A 20,079-nucleotide genomic window follows, 5' to 3' on the forward strand; every position below is an offset into this window, starting at 1 on the left:
CATTCCTCTACTATAATGTGGATCCTGATGTCAAGGCGTTTAGCCATATCTTTGAAAACATGGCAATTAAGTAGAATCAATGAGGAAGTACACAATGGGCCTCATTACAACTCCGGCGGCAAAACCAGCATGGCTACCGTTGCATTTTTACTGGCTCCCGCGAATGCGCAAGAACCGGGTCATGCCAAGGTCATAAGGGACTCTGCATCCCCATTCGGCCGTAAATGGGAATGGGACATCGGATGCACCGGCAGCATTCAGAATGATGTCGGTGCATCTGATGTGCTGGGCTCGCGGGTACCGCTCTGTGACCTGGCGGGCTGACAGGCGCCCATGAGCACAGCTGGGAGTATGGCATTCCGGGAACTACGGTACCGGCATACTTACCGGTACTGTAGTTCCCGGACCGCCATGCTTATAATGAGGCCCAATTTCTTTAAAGTTCTCAGCATAGTTGCAACCTTATCCAGTCCCTCAGAGAGAGACCGGTGACGGATAGCACTGTCAGCTATAGAGATAAGTGTGATCATTTGAAACAAACTACCTTCAGAGCAATTTACCAATTGATTAATGTTAATCCTAAAGCGACCTATGTAACAAACAGATGTAGTCAGACTATGCTGAATAATCCAAAAATCAGACTGTTTTGTATAAAATATTTAATTGTTTTAAAATTATTTAAATGCTTGTGGTTCACCCTTCACAATACAGGGGAAGCCACCAGTTATAACATAGATAATTACATGCTATCGTAATATAACTTTGTCTTACAAAAACAAATCAATATACCTTGAAACATAGAAATGGCATCACATACACAGGCATCCATACATAAAGAATCATACACGAATAGCTAATATCCATGAAGTCAAAGAGTTGCCATTGCTTCAATAACAAAAAAAACATTTATAAAGCATTTCGATGAAACACATCTTGAGAGTTAGGCAAATTTAAAATAAAATCGATGCATGGAGGAAATCAGAATACAAAAAACAAGTACATCTATGACATTGTTGGAAGGCACACTTCTTCAGAAATAGCACCTTCTTAATCTATGCTCCTTGAGAAATGGAGCACTTTACAAGTGTGCTTAAAATAGCATGATGAACAGAATTATTTGAGATGATGTATTTTACAGGGCATTTTATTTTACTAATCAATGCATGTTTGAAATGTAAACATATACAAATGGGAATGAATTCAAACCACTGATCCATGAGACCGTATTTCGTTTACAAATGCCTCATCTAATTTTCTAAACAGTAGAAACAGATAATGTAATTCTGGAAATCATTTGGACAAATAATTCTATAGGGGTAGGGTCTCTCAATATCTTTGCTAATCCGATAACATAGATCAGGAATACCATCATAAAAAACAAGGACATGAACTATGTATTATTCATTTTACAAAAAAACAAAAAACAAAACCCCTTCACCTTCCACATAGATGAAGGAAGCGGCAAAGTGATTTTCTAGTGGCTTGTGTGTGCCTCAGGTAAACAGTGTGTTGATGTTTTTCCATATATAAAGTGTCTTATTTTTATTTCTTTTCCTTAGCTCCTATTTCTTTCGGCTAATCCTAGCAGTTCCATTAGGACAGGAATCGACATATGGGACAAATATCACCAATGTGGAAGAGGTTTAATTAATTTCCGATTAGAGATGTGTAGAAATACTGCTTTAGTATGTCACAGAATAATGTTATCCTGTTGTTTCGCCGACAAAGTAATTACTGTTGGCGAAGTGACATGGAAACCAGAATAATTATCAATACCTTAATAACACTTCGAAATTTTCCTTCTTGTATGTAAACGTCATAAAGTATCCTTCTTAAAGGTAATGATTCACTCTTCTTTCAGATTTAGGCCAAGACCTCATTCAGAGTTCAGCTATACATTCATTACGAAGAGTTCTCTATATGTCTAAGGACAGATTATAGATGATTGCTCTTTAGCTACTTAGGGCCCGATTCACGTAAATGTGTGCAGAAATCCCGTAAGGGCCATGCACCGAGAAGGATACTGATCGAGTCTACGTGCAGAATTAAAAATGTGTGCCCCGTGTATTTGTGGAATTTACTGCGCAAAATAACCTCATTTGCAAGTCGCGCCCCCGGAACGCCGCTGGCACTCCCCCACACAAAGCATAAACAGCTAGAAGAGCTACGTTTGCATGCTCCCATGGCGTGAATACATGCACACTTCAAACAGTGCATGGGGTCCCCCGCAAGCATGCTGTATCTTGGGGACCCTGCACAGGGTTGCCCGTTACTGTTGCTGGCACCCAGAGAACATGAGTATGTAAATACTTGGTTTAAACTCTGAAAGTCTGCTTGCAACACCACGTAAACAATTCCTGCAGCCCACTACACTGTATACACGCTCCCCTAACTTCGATAGGTACCCCGGCTGCTTAAAGGAACCCCTAAATCAACATGCAAACCCAGCTCCATGCTGCTAATCCATTGTGAAAGTGTCCTTATGCCTGCCTTCGGGTGGTGTAGTGATTGAGGGATTGTGTGGTTAGTTCCATGAATACGTGTCATTTGGCACAAATGTGGGCATGGGCGGGTCATCCTGTGGGCTGACCTGCGTAATGACCACGTTTTCACATGTTCCTTCACATTCTGCCCCCTTACCAACCCTCTGTGCAAGCCACACCGACACTCTGCATGAGGTCGCACGCAAGACCCTCGACGGCTCACAGAGACGTGTCTAGCCTGCCCAAACTCCACACAAGTCGTGGAAAAGACATGCACATTCGATTCCATTAATTAACAAACAGGATTTTGCACACAGTTTGGTGCACAAGTACCCTATTTTCCGCACAAACATTTCCATGAATCTGGGCCTTAATGTATGTACAGTGTTCTACTGTATGGTTCACTTTGGAAATACACAATTTCTATGGTACAGGAGGCTATAAAAGATGATTTGTCTATAATGTAAGGATATCCTATTTCAAGAAGAGAACAATGTCCCCTCATTCAGTATATTATTTTGGAAGTTATAGAGGTAGTCCTTATCACCCACCACAAAATCGGTTTTTTGTATTCCAGAGATCATACTGCACGTCTATATTTACGGCAAGTTCTCAAAATGTCACTGTTCGTAGGCCAAGGAATGCTGCAATTAAAAAAATAATAATAATTTTGGACATAACCGTGAATAGTATAGGCATTATGTATGTATTTCAGATGTTGTGTAAACGAAATCTTTCTACCAGTTATGTACTGAAATGGTCAGAGCTGGATGACTGAAGAAGGCAGAGCTCTAAGCGCCATCAAAACCAGAGGTAATCACAAGATCCAGCTATGGTCTTAGTGCTCCCCAAAAACTCTTAAGAATTCCCACAATTGTTTAATTGTACCTCTCTGCTCATTCGTTAGATGCAAGGCATTAGGCAATCTAGAATTTCCTTTTTTTGCCTAAAATGTCCCACAGCTCAGTGATCACCTTGCTGCTAAAATAACTTCCCCAGATGGACTAGACAAAATTCTTTGATGAAGACCAACATGAGAAAATATGAGAAAATATGTTATTGACTTGTGTTGTTGCAGCAGTTTCAACCTTAAAATGTGGTGTTTGAGAAATGAATTCTACTGTCTACATAGGCAAATGATGCCAGTCACAAGGTAGGCTGGTAAGATAGCTCAGTGGGTTAAGCACTCAATGCTGCAATCTATCTGTGATCTGCAGGTCGCAAACTTGAATCTTGGAAATCATATACCATCCTTTTAGTTTGAATGAATTTTACACAAAACTCATTAAATAAAATAGGGAGGTCAAGGGGGTAGACAGCGTGGGAACCCCTTAAAAAAAAAAAATAGTCCTGTGACAGAATTCCTGCAGTAAATTACTTTGAGGGAATTCCTGTTAGCAAAACCAAATAGAACCCCGGCAATGACAAATCAGCCTCTTACCCTTTTGAGGTCGATAAATGAGTACCAACTTCAGTTTGGATGATGATGGTGTATGTAAATATGCATGTAAATATGTTCTATGTACAGCACATAGGCTTAGACTTAAGCTCAAGCGTGAACGCTATATAAATGAAAAATCATTATCAATACTTATTTTTTCACAACAATGAATCAATAATGTAGTCTGTAAATCCAGCCTATGGAATGTTTTCCATATTGTCCCGGTGTATGGGAGAACACAGTTGGAAATGTGCACACACAACACAGACCTTTAAATATTCATTCAAATCTTGAAACGTGTGTAGCCAATAAAGGACCTCTAGAGATCTAGGATCTCATGCAGGTTGTTTGAAACCCCCATGACCAGGAGTTGATGCTTTTGGGGCATGGTTTGGCATAATAATACTAAAGGAGGTATATAGTTCCCATGGGTAGAAAAAACTGATTGGAGTTATTCACTAATAATCTATCTTGGATTTGGAACATCTTTTCAAATGTCATCAATAGTCTCAAATCCTCCTTCCCTTTAGAGTCATGTCCCGAAGGGAGAACATTTTCCGGATCATGAAAATACTAAGAACAATGTTCCAATAATGTGATCATACATTTCAGCAGTTATCAGATCTGTACCTGAAGTATCTCTACTCCATTGAGCAGGAGACATGTATCGTTTGGTACGAGACTGTGATCAAGTTAGGAGGAATTCCATATCAATGGATATTTGCTGTGGAGTTCCCAATTTGCTAATTGGTGTGCCACAATGTATGTAAGTTTATCAAGAGTTTCAATTTGGAATGTCCCTTAATCGTTTTACAGTATATTACATTGTTTTTGGACATCACCAAATCATCTATGATTGGATCAATTTGTGAGGTTTCACAAGTTTGTTGGTTGCACATATATCCATTTTGGGTATAAACATAATTTGTAATGATAGCAAGTTCCTGCAGTTGATGTACACAAGAGTGAGGATGGTTGGACAGATGCCATTGTGTCTACAAACCCAACCAATTGTGTGATGAATAGAAGACTCAGGAATGTCATCCACTCAAGCATTCCTGAATGCCAACTGCAAATTCCTTCTCACCAGTTTCATTGATATGGTTATAAAATTCTTTCACATAAACTGTGTGGATCCCCTAGAAGGCACTTCCTCCAGACACATGCAGGAAAGAAAGATATGCATCATTTGCTTTTAAATCTTCCTCTTGACACAGTCATGTCAATAATTAAATCCTCGGACATTCAAATAATTTTTATTTTGTTATACTCAATCTCTACAGTGATGCTTGTAGAGAAAGAATCCTAAAAGTAATAATCAAATTAAATACATTTACAAGTCAATTATTTAGTCAATTTATAATGATTGCAAATGCTTTCAAGATGTCTGCACTGCAGTGCCTTTCCCATAGCTCGACAGACAGCAATACCCATACCATTTCTCATATTCATTTACTATTTTCGACAGGTTGTAATGTACTTCTCACACAGGAAATCACCTGAATAACCTGGTCATTATTCTGATACAATACTGCATTTAAGCAGTTATTTCAAAATCATGTTTCCAGCAATATAAAATGTTGCTCTTTATGGGATAAGCCAACAAATGTGCTTTCAAAATACTCTTCTTAAATTATTTCAAAGGCTCTGTTAAATAGTCATCCAGCTCCCACTTCAATCCCGCCTTCAATAGGTAGACTGAGGGCTGAGTGATCTTGGCATCCTTCCCTATGATATAATCACTGTTGTTGGTCAATCCTGAAAGGCTTTACAATTCAAATATGTGTGTGGAGTTCTGTAATTTCCATAAAACCTCACCCACCCTTTTCTGAGGGTTAAGCCATCAGCTGTTATTTCATAACCCAAAAGGTTTACTTTCTTTCTGCATCATTGAGATTTCTGGAGTGATAATTTATCCCCTGCTTTGTTTAACCATGCCATTATGTGGCAGAAATACACATGTTGTTCTCCCACTGTGTCACATGTTATGACTGGATTAACCACATAGGCCAGCTAGCTCTTTATTTGAGGCCAGAGTTGACTTTACAGGAATATTGTGTATTAATTCCCACTGTTGATGTGATTATAGGGAATTCGGGTCTATGCATAGTGTTGCCCCCCCCCCCAAAAGGTAAATGCATGTGTTTATGGATGTTTATGGATGTTCAAGGAGTAGCAGGCAGTCCAATATCCATTTGTTAATTCAAGGGCTGATTACGCTTTAGATGCCTGGATCTGTGCAAGATGTTTTCAATAAACGGGAGTGGCCACCCTGACATTATGTAATTCCATTCATTCGGTATATAATTTCTACTCTCTACTGTCCACTGGGATGTAATATAACAAGTACTGTAACGTTAACAAATACTATACATTGGGCTAGAGGATTTCCCATTTCTGATCATCTCTGTGCTTGATGCCATGGAACCTATACTGTCTCCTAGGGCTGGTGTCATATAATGGTCAATGGGTCTCATTATACAATGGAGAGATGCAGGTGTGGCCTTGAGCACCATTATCAAAATGGCCCTGGGAGTGCCTCTGAGATGAAGGAGATGAGGGCATGCACACCCCTTTTCTAACAATGAGTGCAAAAGAAAACTACATTGGTTGATACAGCTGCCTATGGGGGATGTGCATGGCTATTGCAGACCCCTGATTGCCAGTGGTGAGCAAGATATGCATGGATTAAAGGGCAGCCTCTGATAAACAAAGGTGGCACCCATGCTCCAAAATCCCAGCCAACAGGGGATGCAGCATGGTGAAGCAAGGACAAGTCAAACCCTAAATGGGCCGTGAGGAGACCGAAGAGTGGGCAGTCCGACTGTGGCAGTGAAGTTAAAGGGCACCTGCTAGATGTAACGAGGTATGGAGGTGTAGGGCGATCAGAGCCATGGCATCTAGGGACAGGCCTCTGGTCCGGGAGCCAGGACAGTGACCGAGAGGCGTGTTACCCGATCGACCTTTCTTTATCTATTTATTTAGATACACCCAAACCCAGGGGTATTACAGCATGTGGTTCAGTTAGAAGCAATAGGGATCAACAGGTGAATCAATCATTAATCATACTTATCAAAGAGCCATGTTTTTAGTAGTTTCTTGTAACGTTGTATGTGATTGTTCGTTATTGATGGCTGTTGTGATAGTGTTCCAAAAGGTAGGCACAGTAACAACAAAGCTGATCCCCCTGCTCCTGTCCTCTTATAGCAGTGGGTGTGCAGTGAGATACTGGAGCTAGATCTTAAAGAGTGCAGCAGTGGTTTCTGAGTGAAAAAGTTATTGGGGTAATGGGCGCCTTTTTTGTATATGCCCTTGTCTGCAATGGTTAATGTTTTACAGTTAATCTGTGCTTTGATTGGAAGCCAGTGTGCCTCCCATATGGTTGAAGAGATAGAGTCAGTTTGTTGTAGTCCAAGGATGGCACTTAGTGCTTTATTTTGCAGAAGCTGTAGTTTAGCTAGGTTCTGTGCTGAGGTGTCCATGAGGAGAGAGTTACAGCTGGGCATTACAGCCTGGTTGTGTAGGCAGTGGAGGCGGATAGGGTATTGGTATGCCTTGTCATGGCTATCGGTGCATCCAGATAGACACCAAATGATTTTACTTGTTTTAGGACTGGGGTGACTGTGCCATCAGTGCAAAGAGTGTTAAAGGCTGTATCCATGTTTTTTCATTCTAAAGGGGGAGCCCACAATGGATAGTTCAGTTTGGCATTTCGATTTTGTATAGTGCTGTATACTGAATTGATAGAGGCAGTGGCTGTGGCATGGATACTGTTAGGGCTGTGTTTCTGTATTCTGTCCTGGTGGATAGATGTACAGAAGGACAACCTACTGACAGGGACAACTCTGGGAGGTGCAGCCAAACCAGTTCAAGATTGCAAGGCAAGTGGTCTGAAGAGGTGGTGAGCTTGTAAAGAGTCCACAATGAGCACGCACAGTAAAATAGTCAAGTAACACACTTAGACAAACAGGTATAACAATACTTCTTTACTTAAGGCCAAATAACACAGCAAGAAATCACTACTAACAGGGAATAATATCACACAACACTAACAATTAGATACACACACGGTAGTGGCTGTGTAGTTATGGTTAAGTTACTAATCCCATAGAAAGAACACTTTTTGAGCAGCTTCCCCTGGTGTATACAAAGAATATGGCCCACTCTGAATTTTTCTGCAAAGTTTGGTGAGGTTTGGTCCGTCCAGGGGGAGGGGGGCAAAGTTATAGGGGTGTCCCAAAATGTCTTTTTTTCCCATAGACAGAATGGGGAAAAAACTTTGCGCACGCCTGCAGCCCAACCGCTGGACGGATTTTCACCACATTTGCGATAGGAGCCGAAAGAGTGCTTTTGTAAATTTGGTGAAAATCCATCCAGTAGTTTTTTTTTTAAATGACCAAAAAGTAGGTCACAAAAACTTAGTGATATCTATGTCCGTTCCATGGACACATTTCCCTGTTCGCTCCGCGGACAGGACAACGATTGGTTAACCGGCTTGCGTCATGTCCGCAGACATGCAACGCGTTTCCTGATTGAATGGTGAAGAGCGCGAAGTGCGTCAGATTTTTGGAAATGCCCGCCATCTTGAATTCACAGACAGCGCTGGTGTCCGCGGACATCACAGTAAAAACATATTAGAAAACACAACATTGCACTTCTCAAACTTATCAAATAATCTCTGGGGAGGTGAGGGGTGATGAGGATGGGATGGGATATGGCTGCAAGAAGCAAAAAAAATGCCCGGTTTTAGCCACATAAGTCTGTGAACAGTTTAGATGTTTGAGGACTGTCCTGTAAAGTTTGCGAACACCTCAGCATTAGAGTGGACGGTGAAATGCAGTTCTTGGTTGTCTTTTAACTTTGGCGCCACTTAATGGAACTGCTTGAAATTCTGCATGTATATTTCTGACCTGAGTCTGCTAGGTTTGGTGGGATTCTGCCATGAGGGGGCAAAATTAGAGGGGGGTCCCAAAATAATTTAAAGGCTTATAAATTAGGTGCCATTTGACAAATCTACACTTGATTTGGGAAACTGATAATACATTTAGATATAAATGTTTTTGCGAAGTGTGGTGGGATTCTGTCAAGAGGGAGCAAAATTAGAGGGGGGGGTGACAAAATATTGTAAAGGCTTATAAATGTGGTGCCATTTGACAAACCGACACAAAGGTTTGCAAAAAGATAATAGATCTAGATATAGATGTTTTCGTATAGTCTGAATGGATTTTGTCAAGTGGGGGCTAGGTTATATGACGATTGTTTGTGCATACATTTGACACTTTTGAAAAAATAAAACATGGTGGATTTCCAGCAAACATGCGTAAGGTGCATTGGCAAGGGCCTACAAGCATGGTTTTGCAAATGTGTTAGTGTTTTATTATTTGATAAGTGTCATAATGTAGCTACAAAAAATAGTGGTATACCTTTAGTGACTGAGGGGTAGCCTGTGGCAATGGGCAGTGGCCAGATTGTCTGGGTCATGGAATAAGGTCATGTGACTCATTTATGATGTCATGTTTGATGTCCTGGGTGTTAGTCTTAGCTGTGCACTGTGGTGGCACGGGTTATGGTTGTTTAGCTTACCATAACTGGCGAATTTCTGGGGTTTTTCGATTTTACTTGAAACCATAACATCCCTTTAACAAAGTTTTTTCTTTGAATTTCATAGGTTTTTACTAGTCCAACATAACAATAACGTCCCTTTAACAAAGTTTTTTCAGTGAATTTGAAAGGTTTGTATTAGTGCAACTTAACCATAATGCCCCTTTAACACAGTTTGTTCAGTGAATATATATATATACAATTACTAGAGTGGGGAAAAATACATATCAAGCCCCTGAAAAGGAAGGTACAGTTTAGTATTAGCACTACTAGTCTACAGACATGTAATCCTAACTTCAGAAGTCCATCCCTAAAATGTATGGGGCCTTCTGCCAAAAAGTTCAGCAAAGATCCATACAGTTTTGTGAAGCTGGAAAAAATCAAGGTAGGGTGTATAGGGTCCAGTGAACAGTTCCAAGGGTTAGTGAACAAGTTAATCGAACTAATAAATGTGTTCCCAACTTTTGGAGTGCTTCTGTGAACAAGCAATGGCCAATCCAAAGTAATACAAATGTTTCTAAACGCTACCAACACTTCTAAAAGGGAGTTAGGGGGACAGGTAGGTATCCCTACAACTCACCTCCTGAACTCCGATTCTACACAGTACATGTCAGGTCTTCTGTAAAGGATCTCGGGTCACTTTTCCCGCCTACGGCCTCAGTCCTTGATCGCTAGCAGTTGCGGGTTCTAGCAGTTTGCTGGTCGGTGTCTATTGCTGGTGCAAGATCTTCCTGTTGAGAAATACAGCAGAACTCGATGCAGGCCCCCTGTCAGGCAGGACTGGAGGCAGTTAAGCAGTTTTAGATGAAGGCCTCCGATGCATGGTGACACAAAGGATTCACTTGTTGTGGTTGGACTTTGCCTCTTATCTCTGGTCCCTTTGATGCATTGGCCACAGCATTTCCCAGATGTATGTCTTGTTGCACCAGCTGAGGATCCCCGAAGTTCCAGGCCTAAGCTCGGAACGACGACATCTGTAGCACGATATCCCAAACATAGAGCTGGTCAGCCGCTGAACAGTTCAGGGGCACTACCAAAGTCTCTTCTTCAGAGGACTCTGAGATGGCATCGAGAATGATATGATATGATTGGTTATTTATAATGCACTTAATACCCAGAGGATTTTCTAAGTGCAGACCCAGGGATCGAACCTGTGTTGCACCGTGTCGTCTTGCTTCCAAGCAAGCACGTTGCCCCTGAGCTATCCTCCCAAGACTATGGATGGTCCCTCCACTCCAAGGGTCGCAGCTCCATCGCAAAACTGCTGGATATCTTCCACAACATAGGGCACTACCAGGACAGCGGCACAAGTTGGTCGCCAGGCCTTCTTCCAGTGGGTTCATGATCTCCTTGCAAGTGTTACAGCTGTACAGGATTCCTGACTCCTCCAGTTTCTTAATTTCTTCCAGGATTTGTCTAGAGTGTGTCCTCTATCTTAAAAGGCAGGTGAGATCTCTCTGAAACTCCCACTAGCCAATGACAAATCTGGCCCACACACAGACCCAAGCAGTGGTACAGTCAGGAACACCACTGGTGGCAAAACACATGCATACAACTCAGAAACACTGGTACCAGTTTCTGTATTGGGACCGGTCAGTCGCGACCCACTTCCTGGCAGCAAACATGCATAGCTTGGAAGACGTCTAAAAGACAAGATGGCCAAAGGGCAAGTGAAAAACCTTGTGGCCTGTCACTGTTTGAAAAATAGCCACAGTCAGTAGCCAAACGCAGTAAACATGGTACGGTTAAAATGAAATATACCATAAAATAGCAAAACACAGCTGCCACCATCTTGTCCATTTAACACACCTAGAGTAACCAACAATCCCCTCAGTGTTAGTCTATGGTAAAGCAAAAAGTGTAATTAACATTGAATATCGCATTGTTGATGTTGGTGTGCATTCTCACAAAAATGTAATAAAATATCTTATGGAAAAAAAGTGTTCCCCATGGTACCGTATTGTAAGAAGCTTTGTACAATGATAAAATGGTACCACAAGATGTAACAAGTTACTAAAAGTTGTAAAGAACTTACTAGACTAAGGGAGACCATAATGCTGAGGTATGAAGCTGATTGCTGGTTTTGAAACTGATATTCATCCCTGGACCACGTGTGGCCCGGAAGTTGATTTGTCACAGCCCCGCTCGACAGGACCGATTTTCCTCCTGTAAATGTTAGTGAACTTCTTAAATTACCTACCACAACGTTTGGTGAGTATGCACCAGATATAGCACATCTAAATACAAAGACGAAAACACGAGGGGAAAGCCCTCATTGTCCTGCTCAACACATACATCTACCTTACACTTAGTCAAATCAGTTCTATCACCCACAAACGTATGAATAGTCTCTCTCTTCTGCCTTCTCATCAAGCTCTATAGCCTGATTGGACAGAATGTTCCGTCTCTCAAACTCTGTAAGATCACTATCCCTCGGGAGCAGCAACCAAGCTGCTGTAAGAAGGCTGTGTCTTACCAGTTGAGAATTAGTGTGCTAGAATACACAATGTATGTGTTTGCAATTAATATATTCAACATAATCAATGTCACATTATAATGGGATAGCATCAACAAGTTTAAAACATTACAGAGGTTTAAAATAATGAAATCAGTAGAGATCGGAAGCCGGTCTAAGAATACACATGTGGATGCATTCCTGCGCTCTAACTACAGATCGATCAGTATGTACAAAATGATGTGGTTATTTATTCACAGTTCAATGAAAGTTTATAGAACTACGTAACACAGAGAGCTTTGAGCCCATCATATGCATTTTCTGCTCCAAGCCTGCAGGCTCCAATTGTTAACAAATGTGGCATGTGGTTTACTACTTAGGTTAGTAATTTGAGATTTGAGTGCTATTTGAAAAAGTACTTTGAAGGCAATTATGCTTAATTGTTTTCTAACATTTTCTAATTTTTATTTAACAGATGAAGTCATTCAAGTGAGGAAGGGGATTGTTAGTCCTAACAGGAGGATGTGGATAATGATGGAATTAATGAGTGTTTGGGAGAAATTAAAGAGACTTTGCTGAATATTCAGATGGTCATTCAGATATTGAAGAACAGAATTGTAGATTTTAGCAGGAAAGTGGACAGTGTGATAGGGGAAAGTCTGGACTATTGTGGACATTTCAGTTTTTTCCCTCCCAAAATAAATGTTTTTTAAAATATTTGTTTTGCACATTTTTATAACTTTTAAATTGTTATTATTATAGTTTTTGTCCATGGAGGAGGTAGTAATAGGTAACTGATCGAGGTTCATTGAGGGGTTGTGCATGCATATATGGTCTGTTTCTGCATAATGTCCATATTAGGTAAGTATGTTGTGTGTATGCATATGATGCTGTTATTATGACCCATATCTTTAAATGAAAACATATTGCTATCAGTATCCTTTGAAGCCAACAGTATCCTAACAAGCCAGGGTACTAATATGGATAATATATTTGATGGTAGTCTGCACTGGCGATAACAGGTGCAGTCCCAATTGTTAAGTACTTTCCATTGCTTGGGCTTATAACATTGGTCGTGGGGGTGTTAATGATTGTTGCAGTGTTCTTTGTTGTGTTTTACTCTCCACTTAGCCCTCTGGCCACTGTTCTACCTCAGCTGTCTTGTCCATCACTCTCCATCTGGTCCGTCCACTCTCATTTCCCACACATATATTCCTATTTTTCTAAAACATTCAAAAATGTAGATTTTGGGTCAGATCCTCAAGAATTAGAGCATCTAACATTTTCTGTTTTTAGATGCCCCAATTCTGGAAATGAGCAGGCAGCCTTATTCATAAAGGTAATCTGCACATTTCCAGGGAGCTGAGTTGTAGAGTTAATCATGTGCTGACCATCTAGTTTGAATACAATTGGAATCGGGAGCGCTCGGCACTCTAATGTCGTATAGTCTCCTAGTGCATTTACCCTTTATGGTTCAAAAGGTTTATGGTTAAAAGGAATGCCACTATGAAAGGTGATGCAAACAAAACAAATGTATAATGTTTGAGGAATAGAGATGCAAGTTAGATAGTAGCGGTTTAAATATCTGCCCCCACACTTAAAGAAAGATTGAGAGGGTTAGGAAATATTGTGTGATGCAATGTACACACCCTCTGCTACTATTCCATGAAGGAGTATGAGCTTGCCTTACATTTCTGGACATTTAAAAATGCATCCTGTTTGTGAAATCTGGATGTGCTTTTAAATGTGCAACACAGGTCTTTGATTTGTGAAAATGCGCAGACCCATTTTGCACCAATTCATATGATCTTCTGTACATTGAGTGGCTTATTTTTTTGGTGAAGTGTTCAAAAAAGAAGACAAAATTACCTGTAGTTTGTGATGTGGCACTGTGTCGTTCTTGTAAGCTCGTCTACATAGAAAAAGCTACAGCAAAGTTTTCATTTTTTTTTTAATTTACACACCCTGTTTAGAAAACATTAAGGGTTGTAATGGTGATATGCAGTTTGGTGATAGTCTGATTCTGGTGGTAATGGTTCTGATATCCATGTTAAAGGAAAGATGTGGAACTTGGCTCTCGCTGCTGCTTTTTTTTAGCCAAGGTCCACCGTTTTGCCACTGTTTGTAATGCCCTGTGAGGATGCATTTTCTAAAGGGTATGCACCCCAAGGTTAGGTTAGACAACCGAACACCACAACTACAATTAATTGTCAGAGTTCAATTTAACCAGCAGTGCCCACACTCACTCATCACTTATGCATTTTAAGGGACCCTTCATGCACTCAGTTATTAAAGTTGGGTATTGTGCTGTTATTGGCATGGCCAGGGAACTGACTTGATGTATATTGTATCTATCACCCAACGTTGGGGAGCATAAATCAACATGGCACCACCCTGGCAAGGGCCTTGGGTTGTTGGAAAATGCTTATGGTACATAGCTTGTTCCCAAATGCATTTTCAGTGAATGCCTCATTCGCACATGGGGATGGGAGCTCAGAAAATCAGGTGGCTGAAAATGCTATTGAACCTGTGAACCTCCCATATTATTCAGTTATCTTAGGTCCTTCCCCAGGTGACATAATCTTGGTTGTGTGGAGGTAAAAGGAAGCATGCCTAAGTTTTCATTTTCACTCACCATACCACTCACATCTTGCACTGTTCCTTCACCTGCTTCCCTCTCTTCCTACTTATCTGTTGGAACTTCTATGTTCTTCTTAACTATAAACCCACTCTCCCCCAGTTTAGTTATTTTAAAAAAAAAGTTTGGTATGGTTCTGAAAATAACCTTTTGGGGGTAATGGAAGGTATAAAAGGATCTAGGTATGATAGTTGGACAGTAGACTATTAAATATATATATATTTATTTAACCACACACAGGAAAAATAGTTCTGAAAAAGAAATTAAACATCCCCTAAAAAACAATAAACATATTACTGCCAATTTCTGCTGTGCTCAACCCAGATGTCCTCAATTGTCTCAAAACTATTTGCGTTCAATGCTATTGGCAGGTGTCCAAGGTTGGCAGAGGATATACTCTGATCTCTTGTCTTGTTCTCATCCTCTCTTCATTCATCCCCTCTGAGCTTCATTGCCCTTCAACTCTCACCACTCTACCCATGTTACATGTTCTCCCATCTTCTTTCATAACCACTTTGTTAAAGACATTCATTACTTGACAGGGGTTGGACCACTTCAAAGCGCTGTCTCTCAAAGGCGGAGGTAACTTCTGTCATAGTTCCTTTTGTTTACCACTTGCCTCTCTTCAATAGTTGTCATCGCTTGAAAAATACTGTTCCATGCCCACCTTGCTCTTTTCATCTGGGGAGGACAAAACATACAATTCACCCTTCTCCCTCTGCTCAATTCAAAGGGCGACACACAAATAGAGCAATGCAGTGAAAAACAATGTGCTTCAACCCTACTCCTCACAACATGTTACCAATCTTCGCCATTCACCCATGCCCAACTGATGTACTGTTAGATAATTTTATTAAATCTTTCAGTGACACCATTGCTTTGTGGGTGATAAATTGAAGTAAATGTATAGTCAATCCCATTATCTACAAGCTACTCTGAAATCTCCTTTGATTTGATTTGAATTGTACCCCATTATCTCTGACTATCACACTGGGATATTCCTCTCTCTTAAAAACCTGCTCCATAAAGTCATTCAATCACTACAAGTTTCATAAGTTTCACTCCTACCAAATTAGACAGCAAACCTATGAGTACTATACAGTACTTCTGCACTCCCTTACTCCAGATCGTCCCTGTGATGTCCATACGAACATTCTCCCAGGGCATCTTGGGTACTGCCATCAACATCACTGGACTCTCCATCGTTAGCAAATTCTTCTCACTCAAAGAACTTGGCACATCGACAAGTGAAGTATGAGGCATCATACTTCTGGATCTTATTCTTGCAAGGTTTTATTCAAGGAAGTCTGATATAAGCCTGTTAGCATAGCAGCCATCCTCCTCGGCCTGCCCGTCCATCTTTCTCACGTTCAACTCCTACCTCCAGAACCCAGCACAAACATTCTGCATTGTAAAGAACACCCATCCACACACACACACACACACACACAGCAAGCCCACTGCAGCATGCTTTTCGTGTGTAGTTTTGCTGGCCCTTTTTGGTATGTGTAGCACGTGAGAGGTGTGAGGGTTTGGAAAGAGTAGGGGGCGGTTAGTTGGTTTCTGTTTGGCTCTGGGTGTGTGGTGTTTGTATTGTTGATTCTTCAATCTGTATTGCCCCTTGTTTGCTTTGCTCCCAGTGTGTGATTTTCTGTGGGTGCACCATTTTATGCTTGTCTCTGTGAATTTAATTAGCTGGTTTTCAGTCATTTGTTCAATGTTAGGTGGTCTTCTGTCATTCTTATTTCCCTCTGTATCGTGGTCGATAGGAGAATGCAGTTCCTCTGACTCTCCTTTCTCCTAGTTTTTGTATTTTGCTACTAGACCTCATTGCTTGATATCAGGTCAGTAGCAGGTTATTTTAGCTTGGAGAAATTCAGATCCTTGCCCAGGTAGTTATTTGTGGGCAATGCAAAAGGCTTTAAAGTTAATGTATTTTTCAATATGGATTCATCTATTTAGTCTCAGGAATAGTCTTGCTATGGTATTTTGTAAGGGTTGTAGTTTATTTGTGTGAGTCTTTGCAAGGTATAGGCTGTTTGAATAGTATAGCCTTGATAGCACCATGGAGATGATTGTGAGGGTTATGTGTGGGAAGTGAGGTAAGGGAGTATCCCTCTAATTAGCCGTAGGAGGTAGGATGTACAAACATGTTTTTTGCCATTGTGTTGACTCGTGGCTCATGGGAGAGTCGGTTGTCCATGAGGATGCCCAGGTTTTGTATCACTGACAATGGATTCTCAGGCTAGCACAGGGATTTCTGTGTCGCATTGTCTTCTGGTGGCGAGATAATTGTATCTGTTTTTGTTGGATTTAGCTTGAGATTGTTGCTTGGAAATATGTTAGTGACGCATTTGTTGAGGGTTGTTTGTGTCTTGGATGGAGGTTATCTTGAAGATGAGTTGGGTGATGTCTGCATAGTTGTAGGATCTCAGTCCATGGTTTGACTTTGTAGGTATTAGGACACGCTATTTGGCCCACATGATTATATCAGAATGATTTGAATACACATGTGAACCACATCTTGATCATATGCAAGGTCAGATACAGGATCTGTCACTACAATGTATTATATGGTTCAATGCCTTTTTTCCTTGCTTATCCCTGCAATGGAGGTCCTGTACCCATTAGTATTATCTATCTCCTAGGTCCACCATTATGACTGGTGATCTACGCCAGGACGCTCCATATAAGATAGATAATCTGCTAGGGAAATATCCCAAGACTCAATTGGTGAGTTTTTCAGTCAAACCTTGTTGTATCCGAGCATAAGAGCATGTTTTACACTTTTTTAGATTGAAATACGCACCCCCATCACTGATTCTAATTTTTAATGGTCAATTCTCATAGATTTCGCCTCTAATCGCCATTTGGTTCTTCTGCAAAGGCTTTCAAGCATGCTTATCTGGCATCTTTGGTTTTGGGTCTCACCAATGCACACCCCAAATAATGAACCATAACTCACAGTTACCAGAATATTAGGAATTTGGGTATGTCTGCAGCACTAAAGATGATCATCACTAAGAGCTTTTTTGAGAAACTTCATAGTCCATTGTTTTGATGCTAAAAATACATCTTGTACCCCCACATCTGCTCCTGCACTTCCTGGCTAATACTGAAATGACATGATTTTGGGTATATACACCCCTTTTGATCTTACATGCGATTTTTGAACTTTTGATTTGGTTAACTTGTTGAACAAATGTTTATTGTCCGACTGTACCCTTTTGTGTTTCTGCCACAATTTTTGGATTTTTTATTTTTAATATCTATGATTTATGATTTTAATTAATGTACATATTACTATTAATTATCAAAATATTACAATCACGAATACCTATGACAGCCTTGAGGATGACCGAATGGTCGAAACACGTGTCGGCTGTGACAAGAATAAATCACCATTCACACAACTGGATGGCTGAATTTTGTTTATTCAAACACATTTGAGATCTCATACAAATTCTAAAGAACTGAACATTGGAACATTTAGTCTCCTGCGCTGTATAGCTACACAGCACGCATCACCTTGCTAGTAATTGATTGAGGGACCTAGGTGAACCTCGTGTGTAGTTTCTGCTGCATTTGACTACTGATAACTAGAGGAAGTTGAGCACACCCCAACTTGTTACTCCCCAAACCTCATGTTTTCAATACTTTTAAAGGAGCCCTTCTTCTCTGCATATCTTTGGCCCAGACCTTGTCCGGTATCTCCAATGATAGAAAGTAAAGATGAAAATATATGTCTTGCTTTTATCACTGTTTTCAAACTGTAGAAAGCTCTTCACCCGATCCCCAATCTCTTTGTCCACCCTTTGTCCACCCTTATCCACAATCATGCCTACCTCTTTGAGAGGCTTTGCCTTAGATGCCCCACGCAGGCCAGTGCAGTAACTCAAGGAAATATCTCATGGAATGGTAAAATACACTTACCTCTCTGAGTTCTCCCTACACTTCACGTAAACCCACTATTTGCACCTTCTTCATCACACCTGCTGATTTTTATGAACACCTCCTGCTGTACAGCACATGGCACTATGGTCCTCCTGCACATCCGCTGCCATCACAAACCTTCTTGCAATCATCATCAGGCACCTATTACAGCTTACCATTGAACACAGATAGGTCTATCATTAATCTCTTTATCCAAGCAGATGTCTTCTCCAAAACCTGTGGGCACCGTTATCATATCAGCAGACTGTGATTTGTCTTTATGACTATTGGGCGCCCCAGATGTATCTGTCAAACTATTAATCTGATCAAAGGTACCACATGTTTCCTTTCAGCATTGCACCTAAACTGATTTACACACATGGCCAGTACTACCTTGGCCAAAATCTGGAACTTGCCGATGACAGGAGCATTGTCCACTGCTTCCTTCAGCATCTCAAACTCTACAGATGAACTCACCCCTTTCTTCATCAGAGCCCACGTAGATGCATTACCGTTGGCAGATTAGAGAACAACTTACAGCAATGCCCAATTAGTCATAGGAAGCAGCAGGGCCGAACTTTATCACCCTGGAGCATGAACTTTAATCATCACCTTCACCAACTCATGTTAAGCTTCATTTCTCAGTCACCAAATGTTTGCCCTAAATATATCATATCTCTGACCTTCACCTGCATTATTTTAAGTGTAAACACCAATCCCTTCTCCTTCAGCACTTTCAGTACTCAGCACAACGTATGTCATGGTCATTAGGTGCTGGAAAACAGAAATGGCCACTATAAGCCAAACCAAATTCTGCAATGGAGATATGCCACCAACAGTGCCTGAAAGGACATGAGATGCCTTAAGGGGAGATGCAGGATCACTTGATGGTGCACCGAGGATAGCTCAAGTCTAATTAACCCAGATGATAATGCACGGGTGGCCAGCATGTCTGAAATGCACAAGGGTGTCTTTTCACTCATATTCTACTGTTCAAATGCCTCGTGTTCAACACACCTCCACAGAGACCGATTATGCCTGCCAGCAGAGCAACTGACAATTGACACTCCAAAATATCAATTGGCATAAATATGTCACTGATGCACCAATTCTCGTGTTCTGTTTTAAAATATTGCTCACTCCTACTGGCAAGGAGAAACTGTATGGACCTTTGGCAAAGACCCATTTAGAATCCCAATGCAGAGGTAAAACTTTTCCAGCACACGCACATCATCAACAAAAGCCTCAGGTCCCCCTCGTCATCTCATCTTCGATACACAAAATTGTCATACCGAGACATACTTTTATCCTTTGCATTTCTTGGTCCACCACTTCTGCCACTTTCTTCGCTGCATAGAGCTTGAAGTGCATTGACCTTTCAATACATACCACATGATATCGATAGGGCTTTTTAAATATGCTTTCAGATGACTCATTTCATACGTGTGGACTTTTTTTTAACAGTGAGCTGAATCTATTAGCATTTAAAACTCTACCCCCTCTACTCCGAGTTTATATCATCACCCCT

Source organism: Ambystoma mexicanum, chromosome 6p (genome assembly GCF_040938575.1).
Source record: "Ambystoma mexicanum isolate Mex_15411 chromosome 6p, UKY_AmexF1_1, whole genome shotgun sequence".
Classification (NCBI taxonomy): Eukaryota; Metazoa; Chordata; class Amphibia; order Caudata; family Ambystomatidae; genus Ambystoma; species Ambystoma mexicanum.